Consider the following 17645-nt stretch of genomic DNA (forward strand, 5'->3'; position numbering starts at 1 on the left):
GGATTGAGAACTCTCATGAGAGGGAATCACATGTACAAAGTCCTGAGGCAAAAGAGAATACTGCAAGTTTAGGTAATTAAAACAAAACAAAACAAAACAAAAAAATGTACCCCTGGCCAGGTGAGGTGGCTCACACCTGTAATCCCAGCACTTTGGAAGGCAAGGAAGAAGGATCACCTGAGGCTAGGAGTTCAGGATCATCCTGGGCAACACAGGGAGACCTTGCCTTTACAAAAAAAAAAAGAAAAGAAAAAAGAAATTAGCCATGTTGTGGTGATGCGCGCCTGTAGTCCTAGCTACTCAGGAGGCTGAGTTGGGAGGATCCCTTGAACCCAGAAGTTCAGGGCTGCAGTGAGCTATGATCGTGCGACTACACTCTGGCCTGGGCACAGAGTGAGATCCTGTTTCTAGCAAAACAGAAAAGAAAGTACCTCAAATTGCAGGGTTTAAAGAAAGTTTATTTAAACTTCGAACATCAACCAAAGGAAATTTTTTCTTAACTCAATTGTTAAAGATTTGCTTATCAATCTTCCAGAGGGTGGGAAGAGGAATCAGAGTTTTAGATGTCTGTGTTTCATCCCTGACCCCTCTGACTTTTTTTTTTCATTCCTTTGTTCATTCATTTATTCAGATATATATACATTGGACCTGTGCTAGGTGCCTACTAGATGGTGGTGAATGAAACTGAAATAGTGCCCGCCCTCTGGGAGTTTGTAGGTGAGATGCGTGAGCGTGGGAAGACCAATAAAATATATAAATGTGTACTTATACAGTGAGAAAATGGCTAAGAAGTGTGCTATGATGGAAAACAGACAGGAAACTGCAAGGAAGGTCTGTCCAATCAGACCAGCATATCCCTGCAAAGCGACCACAGTCACGGTGGGTGGGGTGTGGGTGGTCTTACTCAACAGTCCTGCCCGTGTGCACACACATGCACACTCTATTTTGCTGGGAATCCGCAAGTGGGGGTGAAGACCTCACCTCAAAACCACCCCTTTTCAACCTGCGTAGGAAAGGACGGTGAAAACGGATTTTCACTGCAGCCCCAAAACCGGAAATGAGAAGCAATCTCCAGGTTCTAATAGTCCCACTTTTGGAAATAACTTATTTCTTTGAGTAATTAATTCCCTTAGACAAGGAAGATGCTAAAAACCAGCCCGACCCTGACATGTTCTAAGTGACATTTTCCAATCGCAAACACCCATTTTGGCGTTGGGTGGAGCAGTGAGGAGGCTCCGCGACGCACGCCATTGCTTTCACAATGTGTACGAGAGGAACTGTACATAAGAAAGCAAAGAAATAAGAAGGCCTGGTGGGTGCGGTCAGGCCCGGCCGAGCTGCCCGGTCCCTCGGGCAGGAAAGACACGTCCTCGCAGCCTGGAACCTTGTGTGTCCGGCTCTGGCTGCCCGGGCCGCCGGCGGAAGCATTTCAGAGTGGAACCGCGAGAAGCCGCTTGTAAACAGAGCCGGGCCGGGATGGTCAGCGGCTGGGCTGGCTGTCACCGAGAGGCGGGCGGCGGGCTGCGGGAGCCAAGCCCCCGCCAGCAGCGGACTGCAGGCCCCGCAGGTGAAGGGAGAGTAGCAGCCGGCGCCCGGGTGAGCATCCGTCTGCTTCTGTGCTGCCTGGCCGGCCGGTTTGGGGGATGGGGTGGAGACGACAGCATTGTAAATATCTGAGCAGCTCCCGGGGTAGCGGTGATTTTGCTGTTTCTCCCATGCCCAGGTTTTTATTTCGTGCTGGAGATTGTACCACATTGCAATGGCTAATGGGTGACGGGAGATTACATGATGCATTGTCTGCTTGTTTTTGTGAATCAGGTATATAATAGGAGGAGAAAGTAGTTGAAATAGTACGTGATCTCGTTGAGTGCGTTATTAGTACCCCTGCTATCCCCTCCTGGGGATTATAAAACCAAACCCCAGCAGAGCTTTTAACCTACATCAGACTGGGGCTTCCAGAAAACGATTGTTCTTTCTGTCGACTCTGTCCGTTTTTAACGTATAGTAAATGACACCACATGACTGATGACAAGCATGGTTTGATCTTGTAGGAAAGAATTATTAAGCTAAAAAATCAAGAGAAGGAAATCTCACACCCATCCCTTAAATAAAAATAAGTTACTACTGAGATATATATTTGGATGACAAATTGAGACTGGTCTGGATGTACACCTTGCAAAGCAAGACAAATTTGAATTTACCAGGTTAAGCTGAGATTGAGCCATGCTGTTGTAAACTTATTTAGAAGTTTATTTCTCTCCTTTTTTCTTCCTTGGAAGGGACCAGAGAGAAACAGCTGGATTTTTTTTCTTTGTATTTTAATTTAAGTAATCGTAGTGAGTTGTGATTTGTATTTATAAAGTATTTTATTATAAAATACTACATGTAAATTATAATTGGCATACTTAAAATACAAGGCACTTTTTGTTTGACTGACTTCAAGAAAATGCCTTAACAAAAGCTGGGCTATATATATATATATAGTCTCTAAAAATGTCAATTGACATTTGTAACCTTGGTCACATAGTCTTTTAGACAGGAGATGAATATTAAGTTAAATTGCACCTACAATAGATAGATATACATAAAAGAAATGATACTAATTCCTGATGAGTTTTTCCTTACAGTGAATATTTTTACACTGTCATGGTTTATAGCAAAAACTATAAAGCCAGACTCCTTCAGTTTGAATTCTTGCTTGGTCACTTCCTAGTTGTGTAATCTTGGGCAGTTTACTTAGCTCTTCTGTTTCCTGATCTGTAGAATGGGAATAATAACAGTATTGACCTCATTAGGGTTTTTATTATTGTTATTTTATTTTATTTTATTTTGAGACAGGGTCTTACTCTGTCACTCAGGCTGGAGTACAGTGGCATCATCATGGCTCACTGCAGTCTCGATTTCCTGGACTCAAGCGATCCTCCCACCTCAGCCTCCCGTGTGGCTGGAACCATAGGCACACGCCACCACAGCTGGCTAACTTTTGTACATTTGGTAGAGGCAGGGTTTTGCCATGTTGTCCAGGCTGGTCTTGAACTCCTGAGCTCAAGGCTTAGAACAGTACCTGGCATATAGTAATTGCTATATACATGTTTGTTAATAAATATATAAAATAAAAATATGCCAGTGTTGAAAATGGAATGGTGATTACCAGGGCCTGGAGGGAGGGAGGCAATGGAGGATTTGTTGTTTAGTGCTGCGGTCCCCAGCCTTTTAGGCACCAGGGACCAGAAGACCATTTTTCCACAGAGGGGGTGGCGTGGGGTCGGGGAGTAGAGGGAGGATAGTTTCGGGATGAAACTGTTCCACCTCAGATCATTAGGCATTAGATCCTCATAAGGAGTGTGCAACCTAGATCCCTCACATGCACAGTTCACAATAAGGTTTGCAAAAGAATCTAATGCTGCTGCCTATCTGTTAGGAGGCGGAGCTCAGACGGTAATGTGTGGCTGGTCCATTGCTCAGCTGCCGTGTCGCCCAGTTCCTAACAGGCCATGGACCAGTACTAGTCTGCAGGCATGGGGGTTGGGGACCCCTGGTTTAATGGGTATAGAGTTTCAGTTTTGCAAAATGAAAAGTTCTGGAAATTGGCTGCACAACAGTGTGAATGTACTTAACAATACTGAACTGTACACTTAAAAATGGTTAAGATGGGGCTGGGTATGATGGCTCAGGCCTGTAATTCCAGTGCTTTGGGAGGCTGAGGCAGGGGCATTGCTTGAACCCAAGAGTTGGAGGTTAAGTGAGGTATGATTACGCCACTGCACACCAGCCTGGGCAACAGAGCAAGACCATGTCTTTAAAAAAAAAAAAAAAAAGGTTAATATGGTAAATTTCATATTATACGTATTTTACAACAGTTTAAAACTTTTAAATACCAGTGTTAGCAAACTTATGTTTTCAAAATTTTATTAGCATGCTGCAGTCCCATTCACAGTTAGTTGCCTTTGCCATTATGGAAATGCAGCTTCTGCAGTCATCAGTAAGATTCACTTTTTTAGTAGATTTGTGTCATTGAGATTTAATTATAAAGAACACAAACAAATGATAAGAAACAACACCTAAGACTCTGTGGCAGGCAGAATTCTAAAAATGCCTCTCTACTAAAATTGCTCTCTGTAATCTGTGAAACCTGTGCATATAATAAGATGCCACTTTCTTGATTATGTTATGTGGCACAGTTGAATTTAAAATGGTGCGATTTTCTGGGTGGGTCTAATCTAATCACAGGAGCCCATGAAAGTTGAGAGCTTTCTCTGTCTGGGAAATTGGAGAGACTTAAAGCAGGAGGACTCAACATGCTGTGTTGCGGCTTCGAAGGTGGAGGGGAACTGTTGAGAGGGAATTTGGGCAGCCTCGAGGAGTACTGGAGGCCTAAAGTTGGTGAGGGTGGCCCCAGCAACAACCAGCATAGAAAAAAATGGGGACCTCTGACATAGGCCACAATGACCTAGATTATGTCAACAATTCCAATAAGCTTATAACTGGATTATTTACCTGAGTTTCTATTAATAGATAAGAACCCAGCCTGGCCACTACCTTGATTTCAGCCTTGTGGGAGAGAATCTGAGCAGAAAACCCAGCCAAGCCCATCCAGGCTTCTGACCTTCAGAACTGTGAGAAAATAAATAGGTGTTTTAAGCTACTTAAGTTTGTAGAAATTTGTTATGCAACCATAGAAAACTAATACAGAAAGAAAAATTGAAACAATAGCAAAGTATCATTTTTTCCAAATCTCAAATTAACATAAATTTTCAAAACTCCTCCACACCAATTAGTGTGCAGCGCAGCAGACACTCGCAAATGCTAGGAGGGATGCACAATTGCTGTAACCTTTCCAAACAGCTCATTGCTGAATGTATGAAAAGCCTCAATGATGCTCCTACCTTTTGACCCAGTTAATTCCACTTCTAGAGTCCATCCAAAGGAATTTTTCAGAAATATTTTAAAAGTTAATGTTCAAAGATGCTCAATATAACTTTATTTAGAAAAAAACATGTGTAATAACCTGAATGCCCCAAAACAGGGGAACAAATTATGGTGTCATCAATAGATACAGTGTTATATAGACACTAAAAAGGATTTTTTTTTTAATTTTTATTTTTTTGAGACGGAGTCTCGCTGTGTCGCCCAGGCTGGAGTGCAGTGGCGCGATCTTGGCTCACTGCAAGCTCTGCCTCCCGGGTTCACGCCATTCTCCCGCCTCAGCCTCCCGAGTAGCTGGGACTACAGGCACCCGCCACCACGCCTGGCTAATTTTTTGTATTTTTAGTGGCGATGGGGTTTCACCATTCACAGGATGGTCTCGATCTCCTGACCTCGTGATCCACCTGCCTTGGCCTCCCAAAGTGCTGGGATTACAGGTGTGAGCCACCACGCCCGGCCAAAAGGATTTCTTTCTTTCTTTTTTTTTTTTTTTGAGACAGAGTCTCAGTCTGTCACCCAGGCTGGAGTGCAGTGGTGCAATCTTGGCTCACTGCAACCTCTGCCTCCCGGGTTCAAGTGATTCTCCTGCCTCAGCCTCCTAAGTAGCTGGGATTACAGGCGTGTGCCACCACACCCGGCTAATTTTTGTATTCTTTTTTTTTTTTTTTTGAGACGGAGTCTCACTGTGTCACCCAGGCTGGAGTGCAGTGGCCCGATCTCGGCTCACTGCAAGCTCCGCCTCCTGGGTTTACGCCATTCGCCATCTCCTGCCTCAGCCTCCGAGTAGCTGGGACTACAGGCGCCCGCCACCACCCCGCCCGGCTAGTTTTTTTTTTGTATTTTTAGTAGAGACGGGGTTTCACCATGTTAGCCAGGATGGTCTCGATCTCCTGACTTCGTGATCCACCCGCCTCGGCCTCCCAAAGTACTGGGATTACAGGCTTGAGCCACCGCACCCGGCTAATTTTTGTATTCTTTAGTAGAGACGGGGTTTCACCATGTTGGTCATGCTGGTCTTGAACTCCTGACCTTGTGATCCGCCCGCCTCGGCCTCCCAAAGTGTTGGGATTACAGGCATGAGCCACCACGCTCAGCCAAGGATTTCTTAATGAAGTTTAAAAGTGTGGAAAGGTGTTTGCTAGTTGTGGAAATGATTGCTAGTTGGGAAAAAATGCGTATCTATAGTAAGCTCTGAATTATGTTTAAAAAAACAAAATCTACGTAAGGGCTGAAAGGGCCACAATGGGGCAGTGCTTTTTTTCCAGTGGAGGGTGAATAGGCGTTGTTTATTTTGCCCTTTATTCTCTTCCATATTTTCAAAATGACAAGCAATGAACATGTAGTACTTATTTATAATCACAGAACTCAATAAACATTATTTTAAAAGCTGTTAAGTCTCTACATTGTGGGGAATACAATGACCATAAAACACTATACAGTCAAATACTGGAGATAATAAAACCCATAGATAAGTATGTGGCAGAAAGTGATTTTTTAAAGAAAACAAGATATAGAAAACATTATTATTGAAAAGATTGAAAATAAAGTTGGAAACTTATTTCTCAGTAGGGTAATAAGTGAAAGTTTCATGGTAGAAGGATCACTGAATGTCACATAGAAATAATAGAAAAAGTAGGCACATAGCTGAGTGTTCATTAAAAGTATTTTGTTTTCTTATAGATTGACGGATGTAGGTTTTGGGCTAAGGACTCAGGTTAATTATACTAGTGGAAAACAACTGTGAAGAATATGTAACCATTTACGGAAAAAAATGGTGCCTGATTAGGAAAACCAAGCTGGCCCTAGCCCAGTAACGTCTTCATTAAAAAACATCCAAGGCTAATATTTACTGAATATTTATGAGATACTTGACATACTCTATTACAGTTTAATCTTGTATATAGCCTTTGCTTAAGACTTGAAGTCGGCTGGGCGCGGTGGCTCAAGCCTGTAATCCCAGCACTTTGGGAGGCCGAGACGGGCGGATCACGAGGTCAGGAGATCGAGACCATCCTGGCTAACATGGTGAAACCCTGTCTCCACTAAAAAATACAAAAAACTAGCCGGGCAAGGTGGCGGGCACCTGTAATCCCAGCCACTCGGGAGGCTGAGGCAGGAGAATGGCATGAACCTGGGAGGCGGGAGCTTGCAGTGAGCTGAGATCCGGCCACTGCACTCCAGCCTGGGCGACAGAGCGAGACTCCGTCTCAAAAAAAAAAAAAAAAATACTTGAAGTCATTCATTTACATATATAAAAAGTAGGCAGGTAGACAGGTACTAATTTAATTACTGGTTTCAAAAGACCTGACTTTAATGGGAACTTGGAGAAGGTTAGATTGGGCAGGTTTTTTAGGATTCTTTATCTCTAGACAGTTACCAGCAGCACCAAGCTACTGCTGCTGTTACTTTTATTTTCCCATTGTCATCCTATCCTATTTCACGTCACCCTGTCCCCCAACACCCCTAGAAAAGTACAGAGAGTGTCTGTGGCCCCATCGGTTGCTGGCCAAATGCTGATTTGCTTCAGCAAATGTTAAGCCCTTAAAAGAAAAAGTCTGCAGGGATATCTAGATAGCAAGGAGTTGCTTTTTTCTTCTTGCTTTCTCCTTTTAGAGTACATTTGGCATTTGATTCATAAGGAACTGAACTACATCCTAGCTTGGAGTTTCTGACGCAAGCCAATTAATTCAGAGAACTCAGTGCTGAGTGACAGTGTGATAAAAATGACCACCAGCAATAAATTCCATGCGTTATGTTTGCTCTGTTTCATTGGCTACTGTGGATCATTCCAGACATTGAAAAACATGCATAATTTGCCTTCGTGCTGACAAGGTAAAAGTTTTATTTGTTCCATAAGTAATTAATCTTGATGACAGTATGAGTTATGAGCAAAAGCCAAAGTCAAAATATGGAGGCCATTGCATTAAGATGGCAGGCATGCTGTTTTCATTAACATTTTGTTTGGTTTTCATACACTCATTAATTGTTCATTTGAGTTATGTGGTTCAAATAGAATCCCCCAATCATATGATATGCCACATTTGTGACCATGGTAGAGATTTATTTATCCAGTTCTCCTGCCTAGTGTAACCAGTTTATAATTCAGTACAAACTAAAGCTGTTCTATCTGGCATTATCCAGTTTACCTGTGAATACTTATATAACTGGGAAATTGTTAAATATCCACTTCACCTTGTATTCTGTCGGGGTGATTATATAAATGTTGATTTTTCAGTCACAGAACAAAAAACATGTGTTATAGGTTAGAAACATCAGATATATAACTAGCAGATTTTTTGTTCCAGGAAATTAGCTGAATGATCTCCTCCTACATGTTCTTGATCCACGTTTACCAGCACTATCACTTTTCCAGAACAGCTTCTCTTCCACCTTCAGGGATTCATTGATTTGTTGATTCATCATGTAAGGATTGAGCACTTGTTTTGTGCCATGGCACAGTACTTGGAGGTAGGAATGAACAAGACAGGCACAGTCCATGCCTTCATGAAGTTTACAGTCTAGTGGGGGAGACCAACAGTAAACAAGCCATTTGAAAATAACTTGTGTGCTCACTTCGGCAGCACATACCTTAAAACTGGAACAACACAGAGATTAGCATGGCTTCTGTGCAGGGATGACGTGCAAATCTGTGAAGAGCGCTTTTGGGTAATGTTAAGATGTGTATGGTTTATACCAATGGTAAAAAATTATAAAGTTAAAAAAACTAGCTTGAGATGCATAATAGTGGAGGAAATCTGGGTGCTGTGGTAGCATATAAGAGGCCATTCAAAATGGACCTGGAGGTCAGGAGAGATGTGATTCCTCATCAAGGACCGGACAGCTGAATTACACTTAGCCAGATTGTTTGTGTGTGTGTGGGAGGTAAGGAGGGGACTGGTGATAAAGAAGATGAGGGTGATGGTGGTGGAAAACAGTGTTCCAGGCAGAGGAAACAAGATAGGTAAGAAAGCATGTGGAAAATTCCAGGTTTGGTTTTGTTTTCAGACAAGGTCTTATTCTATTGCCCAAGCTGGCGTGCAGTGGCGTGATCATAGCTCACTGCAGCCTCAAACTCCTGAGCCCAAGCGATCCTCCTACCTCAGCCTACTGCGTAGCTGGGACTGTAGGTTCACACCCCCATGCCTAGTTAACTTTTAAAAATTTTTTTGTAGAGATAGGGTCTCACTATGTTGCTCAGGATGGTCTTGAACCCCTAGCCTCCAGCAATCCTCCCATCTTGGCCTCCCAAAGTGCCGGGATTACAGGTGTGAGGCACCGCACCTGGTTCCAGTTTCTATAAATCTTTTTTTTTTTTTTTTTGAGATGCAGTGGCACAATCACAGCTGAAAGTGCTGGGATTACGGGCATCAGCTACTGCTCCTGGCCTGTATAAATTCTTTATAGGTAGATATAGAGTGGGGGTGAGGTGGGAGTGGGTGTGGGGTGAGGGTAGGGATAGAGAGAGAAATTAAAGAGATAAGGCCAAGAAGGTAGGTGGCCATAAACTCTTTCAGGTAATGTTAAGATGTGTGTAGTTTATCCAAATGGCAATAGGTTTTAATTTTGGAAAGAACATTTTGGTTGCAGTGTGGTGAATGGATTAGAGGAGGGTAAGACTGAAGGGAAGAAGATTGGAAGGTGGTGATTGAATGAAGGCAGTGGAGACAGAGAAATGGGTAGATGTGGCCAATGCTGTAGATGAGAATTCATATGACTTGCTGATTTGGAGTGATTGCAGGTGAGGGAGCCAGAAGGATCAAGAATGATGTTTATCTTTTGGCAACAGAGGATATGTCCTTTACTCTATGGTGAATGCTGAGAGGAGGGACAGTTTTGAGAGAAGATGAGTTCAGTGTTGCATATGCAGGTCTAGAGCATGAGAGTAATGTGTTTCTTTTTTTTGTTTTTCTTTTTGGGACAGAGTCTTGCTCTGTCGCCAGGCTGGAGTGCAGTGGCGTGATCTCGGCTCACTGCAACTTCCGCCTTCCAGGTTCAAGCAATTCTCCTGCCTCAGCCTTTCGAGTAGCTGGGACTACAGGCGCGTGCCACCACCCCCAGCTAATTTTTGTATTTTTGGTAGAGACGAGGTTTCACCATGTTGGCCAGGATCATCTCGATCTCTTGACCTCGTGATCCACCTGCCTCGGCCTCCCAAAGGGCTGGGATTACAGGCGTGAACCACTGTGCCTGGCCGGAGGGTAATATGTTTCTTGTCTGCCACGTAAATTGCAGCTGAAGCCACAGGATGAAGATCACTCAGGGAGGGCAGACGAGGAACCAGATAAGAGGGTTATGGGCAAAACGGGAATACCCACATGTACAATATGGGCATAGGAAGGGGAGCCCATAGAAGGTAGTGGGAGGAGCCTCCAGAGTTGGAGAAATATCAGGAGAGAGCATCCGTGAATTCATGAGAGAGTGCAAGGAGTGGGTGTTCAGTAGGTCAAATACTGCTGTGTGGTTAGGTCAGATGCTGAGTGAAAAGTCTTTAGGGTTTAGCAAAAAGAAAATCATTGGTGACCTTTTCCTGTGAAGTTTCAGCTGGGGCAGAATCAGACTGCTTCTTGAGGGGAGAATGAATGGGCAATGAGAAATGGAGTCAGAAAGTATAAAGAACAAGTTTCTTCAAGAAACTTACAAAAAAAAAAAAGAGAGGAAGGGGAAAATAACCTAGCTGTGGGGAAACTTGGGCGGCAAAGATGGGTTTTATTCGTTTTTTACTTTTTTGAGAAGAGATACTCCTTTTGAATTTTTATGCAACACTGCAACACTTGCGCCACTGAATCCGTCCTTTCCAAGACCACCAGAAAAGCTGATGCACAGCAACTCCTACTGCCTTGAAAATGCTGGAGGAACCTTGAGTAGATTAAAACCTTATTTCGAAGCTTCCTAAACCGAGTGCTGTCGCCACTCCCTCCACCAGTTCGTTGATTTATAATGGAGATCAAAGAGAATGTGGTGACCTTTTCGTTGGTATCAGACAACTGATGGGCATCCTGTACACTGCTTTGGAGTTCATAAAACACTACATTATGTTATTTGATTTGCACTCTGAAAAAGGTGAGAGAGGTATCCTTATTTGCCCTACATCACAGACAAATTACAGTTGGCCCCCTGCATCTGTGGGTTCCACATCTGCAGATTCAGCCAACCATGGATCAAAAATATTAGGAAAAAAAAATTCCACAAAGATCTAAAAGGCAAAACTTGAGTTTGCTAAATGCTGAATACCACATTGACTCCACCAGATGAGAGGATGTGTAGGCACTGTAATAGATATTGTAAGTAACCTAGAGATGACTTACGGGAGGATGTGCGTAGGTTGTATGCAAATATTACACAATTTTCTATAAGGGACTTGAGCATCTGTGGATTTTAGTATCTGAGGGGGTCCTGGAACCAGTCCCCCATGGATACAGAGTAACTGAAATTCAGATTCAAGTCGCTTGTCCAGAATCAAACTTCTCATAATGATACATAGAAAGTTGAGGCCCAGATTGGCTAATTCCAAATATTGTGGTTCAAAAGTGGTTGCCCTACGCTGAAAGGTTAGCTATGGCCTCTGTATTTTCATGGTAGTATGGTAATATGAAACCAGGGCATATATATATATATATGTATTTTAAACAGGGTCTCACTCTGTCACCCAGGTTGGAGTACAGTGGCTCGATCTCGGCTCACTGCAATCTCTGCTTCCCAAGCTCCTGCAGTCCTCCCACCTCAGCCTCCTGAGTAGCTGGGACCACTGCCATACACCACCATGCCTGGCTAGGTTTTTGTATTTTGGATAGAGACAGGGTTTCACCCTGTTCCCCAGGCTGATCTCGAACTCCTGAGCTCAGGAAATCCACCTGCCACTGCCTCCCAAAGTGCTGGGATTATAGGTGTGAACCACCACACCCAGCCAGCATATCATCTTTTAGTAGATTATAGAAACAAGACAGAAGGTTGTGGGTCAATTTTGTTATTTTGTTTGAACCCCACATACATTGATATTTGCCTGTCCCCCCAAAAAAAGTCAAGTTAGTTTTAGAAGGAGGCAGTTTATTTATTTTATTTATTTATTTATTTATTTTGAGATGGAGTCTCTCCCTGTCCCCCAGGCTAGAGTGCAATGGCGTGATCTCGGCTCACTGCAACCTCTGCCTCATGGGTTCTAGAGATTCTCCTGCCTCAGCCTCCTGAGTAGCTGGGATTACAGGCACCCACCATCACAGCCAACTAATTTTTGTATTTTTAGTAGAGACGGGGTTTCTCCATTTTGGCCAGGCTGGTCTTGAACTCCTGACTTCAGGTGATCTGCCTGCCTTGGCCTCCCAAAGTGCTGGGATTACAGGCATGAGCCACTGTGCCTGGTCAGCAATTTATTTCAGTATGCCTTAATCATCAAAATATGTTTGAATTATTGATCGTAACATCTAATTTGAAATATTTCTTTTAATTCTTTTGACAGAAACATTTGTTTGCAGGTTGTTTTAAGCAAACATTTTTACAAGTGTTTCTATTTATTGGCTAAATGAAAAATGATGTCGCAGGGAAACACTAGTAAAAGGTTTGGGCAATTAGGACCATGTAAACATTTGCAGAAGCACTTGTTTTGCCTAAATGAAGTCACAGTTATTATACCCTTGCAAACATTCCAAGTAATGTGTCCAAGGTCACTAAGACAATTGAGGTTAGCTATTTAGAGAACAGCTTTTTACTGTGTTTGTTCAGGAACCTGTCTTCTACCATTCCCTTAGAGAACTTATAATAATAACATAGAAGTATTATAGAGGTGATTTTTTTTTTTTAAATTAAGTATAAACTACTTCCCCAGGTGTAAATGTGATATTTAGCAATTAACTCTCTGGGTCATGGGATTAAGAAACATATTTGGAAATAAATAATATAGTTGCTGGCATTTGACATTAAAATTTGAAGCACCATGTTCATGTACTAAAATTTTAGCCATATCCCAGGGTAATTAATTTGCTCTGAATTGTCATATGGGGCTGTGTGTGTATCTTAGAGTCTTGTTTCTACTCACTGACCATATTTTCCTAGACAAGTAACTTCATCTTTTTAAATCTCAGTTTCCTTATCTGTAAAGTAGTAATAATAGCAGCTTTCTAATAGGGTGGTTGTGAGGATTTAACAACATAATGCAGTAGAGGGCTTAACATATGTTAAGTAGTAAGTACTTTAGTAAGTATGCAATAAATATTAGCTATAACTTTTTAATCTTGGTCTTAGATTAGGGCTTATAAGAACTATATTTTGTTGTTAAACATTTTATCAAATACATCATTCAACCTTTAAAATGTGTCCATCCACATTGAAGGAGTCCTCTGCAGGACATGTTTAAAGAGTTTAGCATAGCCATAGCAGTGCCTGATCCAGCTATTTATTCCCAGCTATCATATGCCTATCATCCTGATGTCAGAGCAAAACAATCCAAGAAGTATGGATCAATCAGAGCTCCAGAATTCAACTCCAGAATGTTCACACATTGTTTGATAAAATCTATGCCATGCTAACGGTAATAGTCCCTAATAAAAGAAATTCAGAAACTGTTTTAATGTAAACCCAGATTAGGGGAATGAAAACATAGTTCCTACTACTCTTTTTTTTTTTTTTTTGAGATGGAGTCTTACTCTGTGGCCCAGGCCAGAGTGCAGTGGTGCAATCTTAGCCCACTGCAACCTCCGCCTCCCGGGTTCAAGTGATTCTCCTGCCTCAGCCTCCCGAGTAGCTAGGATTACAGACGCCTGCCACCAGGGCCAGCTAATTTTTGTATTTTTAGTAGAGACGGGGTTTCACCATGTTGACCAGGCTGGTCTCAAACTCCTGACCTCAGGTGATCCGCCTGCCTCGTCCTCCCAAAGTACTGGGATTAAAGGCGTGAGCCACTGCACCTGGCCAGTTCCTACTATTCTTATCCTTCATACCTTATGCGGTTTTCTTCTGTCCTGTGTGATGGGCAGAGATTTTTCTGTCCTTCAATTTGTACATAGTTAAATGACAGAGACTCATTCTGTTATTTTGCCTTATCTTGTGCTTATCTTTGAGGGTCAGAGACAGTGTTTTGTCTGCCTTTGCCAGCCTTGCTTGTTTCCTGACTAAATTAGTTAAGAGGCTGATTGGTAGCCAAGGTTGTTGTCACAGATTAAGTCCAAAAGGGAGGGAGAGGTCATAGATGCAGCCCATCACTGCTGAGTATGTCTGCCCTTTCAAACAAGAGGTGAGTCACCTTTTTGCTTAGATCTTACCATTGGTCTAGTACTCTTGGGATGCCAGTTAACAAAGACCTAGGCTTACTTTTTAGCAGGTTCGAGTTCAGCAGAGACAGAAAATAAATCAACTAATTACTTCTCTCATACATTTACTCTGAATGCCCATGGAAACTGGTTTTGTGAGTGTGTGCTAAGCCATAAGCTGGTTGTTTTTTGAAGGTTAAAGTTGTAAGTATTCTCCCTTCTGCTGGTGAGCTGCAGTGACCAAAAGAGTTAAAGTCAACAGGAAGTGAGGGAATTATTCATTTGCCATGACATCCTCACCACCCAGCAAAGGCCTTCTATTGGACAAGAATGTGTCTGTGGGTCAGAACGACTTGAACAGCTTGTGAAGAAGGCCTTTGCATGCTTGCCTTCCGCGTGTGGTTAGTTCACATAGTGCTCACTCTTTAGTGGAACCTTTGAGGTTGTTATTGTAGGCTGACAGCTTCATGCCAGAAGCAGCATGATTTCTTTTGTTTTGTTTTTTTTTTTCTTTTTGAGACGGAGTCTTGCTCTGTTGCCCAGGCTGGAGTGCAGTGGCATGATCTCGGCTCACCACAACTTCCGCCTCCCGGGTTCAAGCAATTCTCCTGCCTCAGCCTCCTCAGTAACTGGGACTACAGGTGCATGCCACCATGCCCAGCTAATTTTTGTACTTTTAGTAGAGATGGGGTTTCGTTATGTTGGCCAGGCTGGTCTGGAACTCCTGACCTCTTGATCCGCCTGCCTTGGCCTCCCAAAGTGCTGGGATTATAGGCATGAGCCACCATGCCTGGCCTGCAGCATGATTTCTGGAGCAGGTATGATTGGTTTTGTTGTATGTTTTTGTTTCCTTTGTTTCTAATTTCTTTCGACTAAAGTAATCTCTGTATATCTATCATTGTCATTTAATTGTGTTCTGTTACTTGTAAGAATCTTTATTGTCCCTTAGTTAGTAATGATTCCTTATTTGTGCTTATATAACACGTTTTGTATACTTCTGTTGAAGTGCTTTTTATACTTGGTTTTGTGTCTCACTCTCCACTAGCTATTTAGCTCTTCAAGAGCAGGAGCTGTGTTTTGTGTCTCTAATATCTCACATAGTGTTTGGGTACTTGGTCTGTCCTCTATAAATGCTTGTTGAGGATAAATGGTTATGTGGTTAGAAATCAGCTAACTAATAGGAATAGTCATTGTTTTAGAGTTAATAAAGAACTTTCACATGCTTTGTCCATATTGTGCTTCTCTGCTTTCTCAGGTAGAAGGCAGCAGGCATTGGCAGGACTTCCATTTTGCAGATAAGAAGGGCACAGAAGCCCTGAGTCAGCCTGACTTGCTGGATGTCAGTTAGCTTAGAAGGCAGTGTGGGGACATGACCCTTTCCTGGTGTTATAAATTTATGTTCTTCCTATTGCCACACTTCTCTCACACTGAACAAACTCAATACGTAGTCTGAGTAGCTCAGGGGTTGGATTCAGCCTACTCACTCCTTGTTTATGGTCCTTCTACCAACATCAGGGCCCCTGTGTGATTTAAGGTGATTTAAAATGTAATTGAACTTGGGTGGCCCAAAGGACTCAGTAATTAGACAAGAATTTGAGGAACTTCATTTTCTTCTCTTCGGGAACACAATTGACAATAAATGAATCATCTTGGGTTCTCTTTCATCATCTTTAAAATAGTGCCAGTACTTTACTCACCTCTCTTTTTTGAGATTACTACAAGTGTTTATTAAGAAGTTATTAAGAAGGCCAGTTGCGGTGGCTCACCCCTGTAATCCCGGCACTTTGGGAGGCCGAGGTGGGTGGATCACCTGAGGTCAGGAATTCGAGACCAGCCTGGCCAAAATGATGAAACCCTGTCTCTACTAAAAATACAAAAAATTAGCCAGGCGTGGTGGTGGCCACCTGTAATGCCAGTTACTCGGGAGGCTGAGCAGGACAATCACTTGAACCTAGGAGGCGGAGGTTGTGGTAAGCCGAGATCACACCATTGCACTCCAGCCTGGGCAACAAGAGTGAAACTGTCTCAAAAAAAAAGAAAAAAAAAGAAAAATGAAGTTTATCAAGCACTTAAAAATTTTTTTTTCATTTCCGTAAGTTTGTGGGGAACAGGTGATATTTAGTTACTAAGTTCTTTAGTGGTGACTTGTGAGATTTTGGTGCACCCATCCCCCAGGCAGTATACACTGAACCGGATTTGTAGTCTTTTATTCCTCACCCCCTCCCCACCCTTTCCCCCTAAGTCCCCAAAGTCTATTTTCTCATTCTTATGCCTTTGACTCCGCATAGCTTAGCTCCCATTTATGAGTGAGAACATGTGATGTTTGGTTTTTCATTCCTGAATTACTTCACTTAGAATAGTAGACTCCAAACCCCTCCAGGTTGCTGCAAATGCCATTGTTTCCTTTTTATGGCTGAGTAGTAGTCCATCATATACATATATTTATATCTATATGTATCTATATATATAGATTATATATATAGATATCTCACAGTTTCTTTCTATTCGTTGATTGATGGGCATTTGGGTTGGCTCCACATTTTTGCAGCTGCAAATTGTGCTACGATAAACATGCATGTGCAAGTGTGTTTTTCGTATAATGACGTCTTTTCCTCTGGGTAGATACCCAGTAGTGGGATTGCTGGGTCAGATTGTAGTTCTACTTTTAGTTCTTAAAGGAATCTCCCACTGTTTTCCATGGTGGTTGTACTAGCTTACATTCCCACCAGCAGTGTAGAAGTATTCCCTTTTCACTACATCCACGCCAACATCTATTTTTTTTTTTTATTTTTTGATTATGGCCATTCTTGGCAGGAGTAAGGTGTTATCACATTATGGTTTTGATTTGCATTTCCCTGATCATTAGTGATGTTGAGCATTTTTTCATATGTGTGTTGGCCATTTGTTATCAAGCACTTTATAAGCTTTATTCTAAACCATGCATGTGAAAAATGATTATTTTCTGTAAAAACCAAGTGATTTTTTCCTGAGATTACCTCAGTTTTAGGAGGTTTGTGAGATAATTAGATAAACACAGTCCTGTATTGAATTTAGAAACACAACCTCTATTACGCAGGCTCAAGTAGAAGATTCTAAATAGTTATATAAACTGATGACATCTTTAAGTCTATTTCCCCAGCCCTTTTTGGGTATCTTGCATATTTGGTCTCACTGTACTTCTTTGTTGTTACATTCACTGTTGCAGTCAGCCACACTAGCTGGCTTGGCTCTGATGGTACCTACTTGTACCTCACCAGTTACTCCTGTTGCAGTTGGAGGCTGATATGGTTTTTATCTTGGAAGTTTTTGCCTTCTTCCTCTCAGTCCCAAGATAAAGCTAATTCAAGTGGTTCCTTTGTTTTCTAGTCAATGTTCTCTGCCATGGAGGCAAAGGGAGATGGAAAACGTCAAGTCTGCATTTGTAGACATTTCATAACTGAAGTTTGTGTCCTCCTGCTTTGTTTCTAAGAGCAGGACATA

General features: G+C 42.3%; 1 protein-coding gene and 1 pseudogene across 4 annotated transcripts in view; both read left to right on the forward strand.

Moving 5' to 3' along the window:
- The first annotated feature begins 961 nt into the window (after positions 1–961).
- PLEKHM3 (pleckstrin homology domain containing M3) overlaps positions 962–17645 on the forward strand; it is a 205454-nt gene continuing 188770 nt past the window's right edge. Inside the window, exons 1-3 of one of the 4 annotated variants that reach the window (XM_050752639.1) lie at positions 962–1596; positions 4516–4616; positions 7540–7758. The gene's annotated coding sequence lies outside the window, so the exon portion shown is untranslated. The remainder of the gene's footprint in view (positions 1597–4515; positions 4617–7539; positions 7759–17645) is intronic. The other 3 variants (XM_050752640.1, XM_050752638.1, XM_050752641.1) reach the window with 3 other exon arrangements.
- On the forward strand, positions 8492–8590 carry LOC126933239 (uncharacterized; annotated as a pseudogene).

Source organism: Macaca thibetana, chromosome 12 (genome assembly GCF_024542745.1).
Source record: "Macaca thibetana thibetana isolate TM-01 chromosome 12, ASM2454274v1, whole genome shotgun sequence".
Lineage (NCBI taxonomy): Eukaryota > Metazoa > Chordata > Mammalia > Primates > Cercopithecidae > Macaca > Macaca thibetana.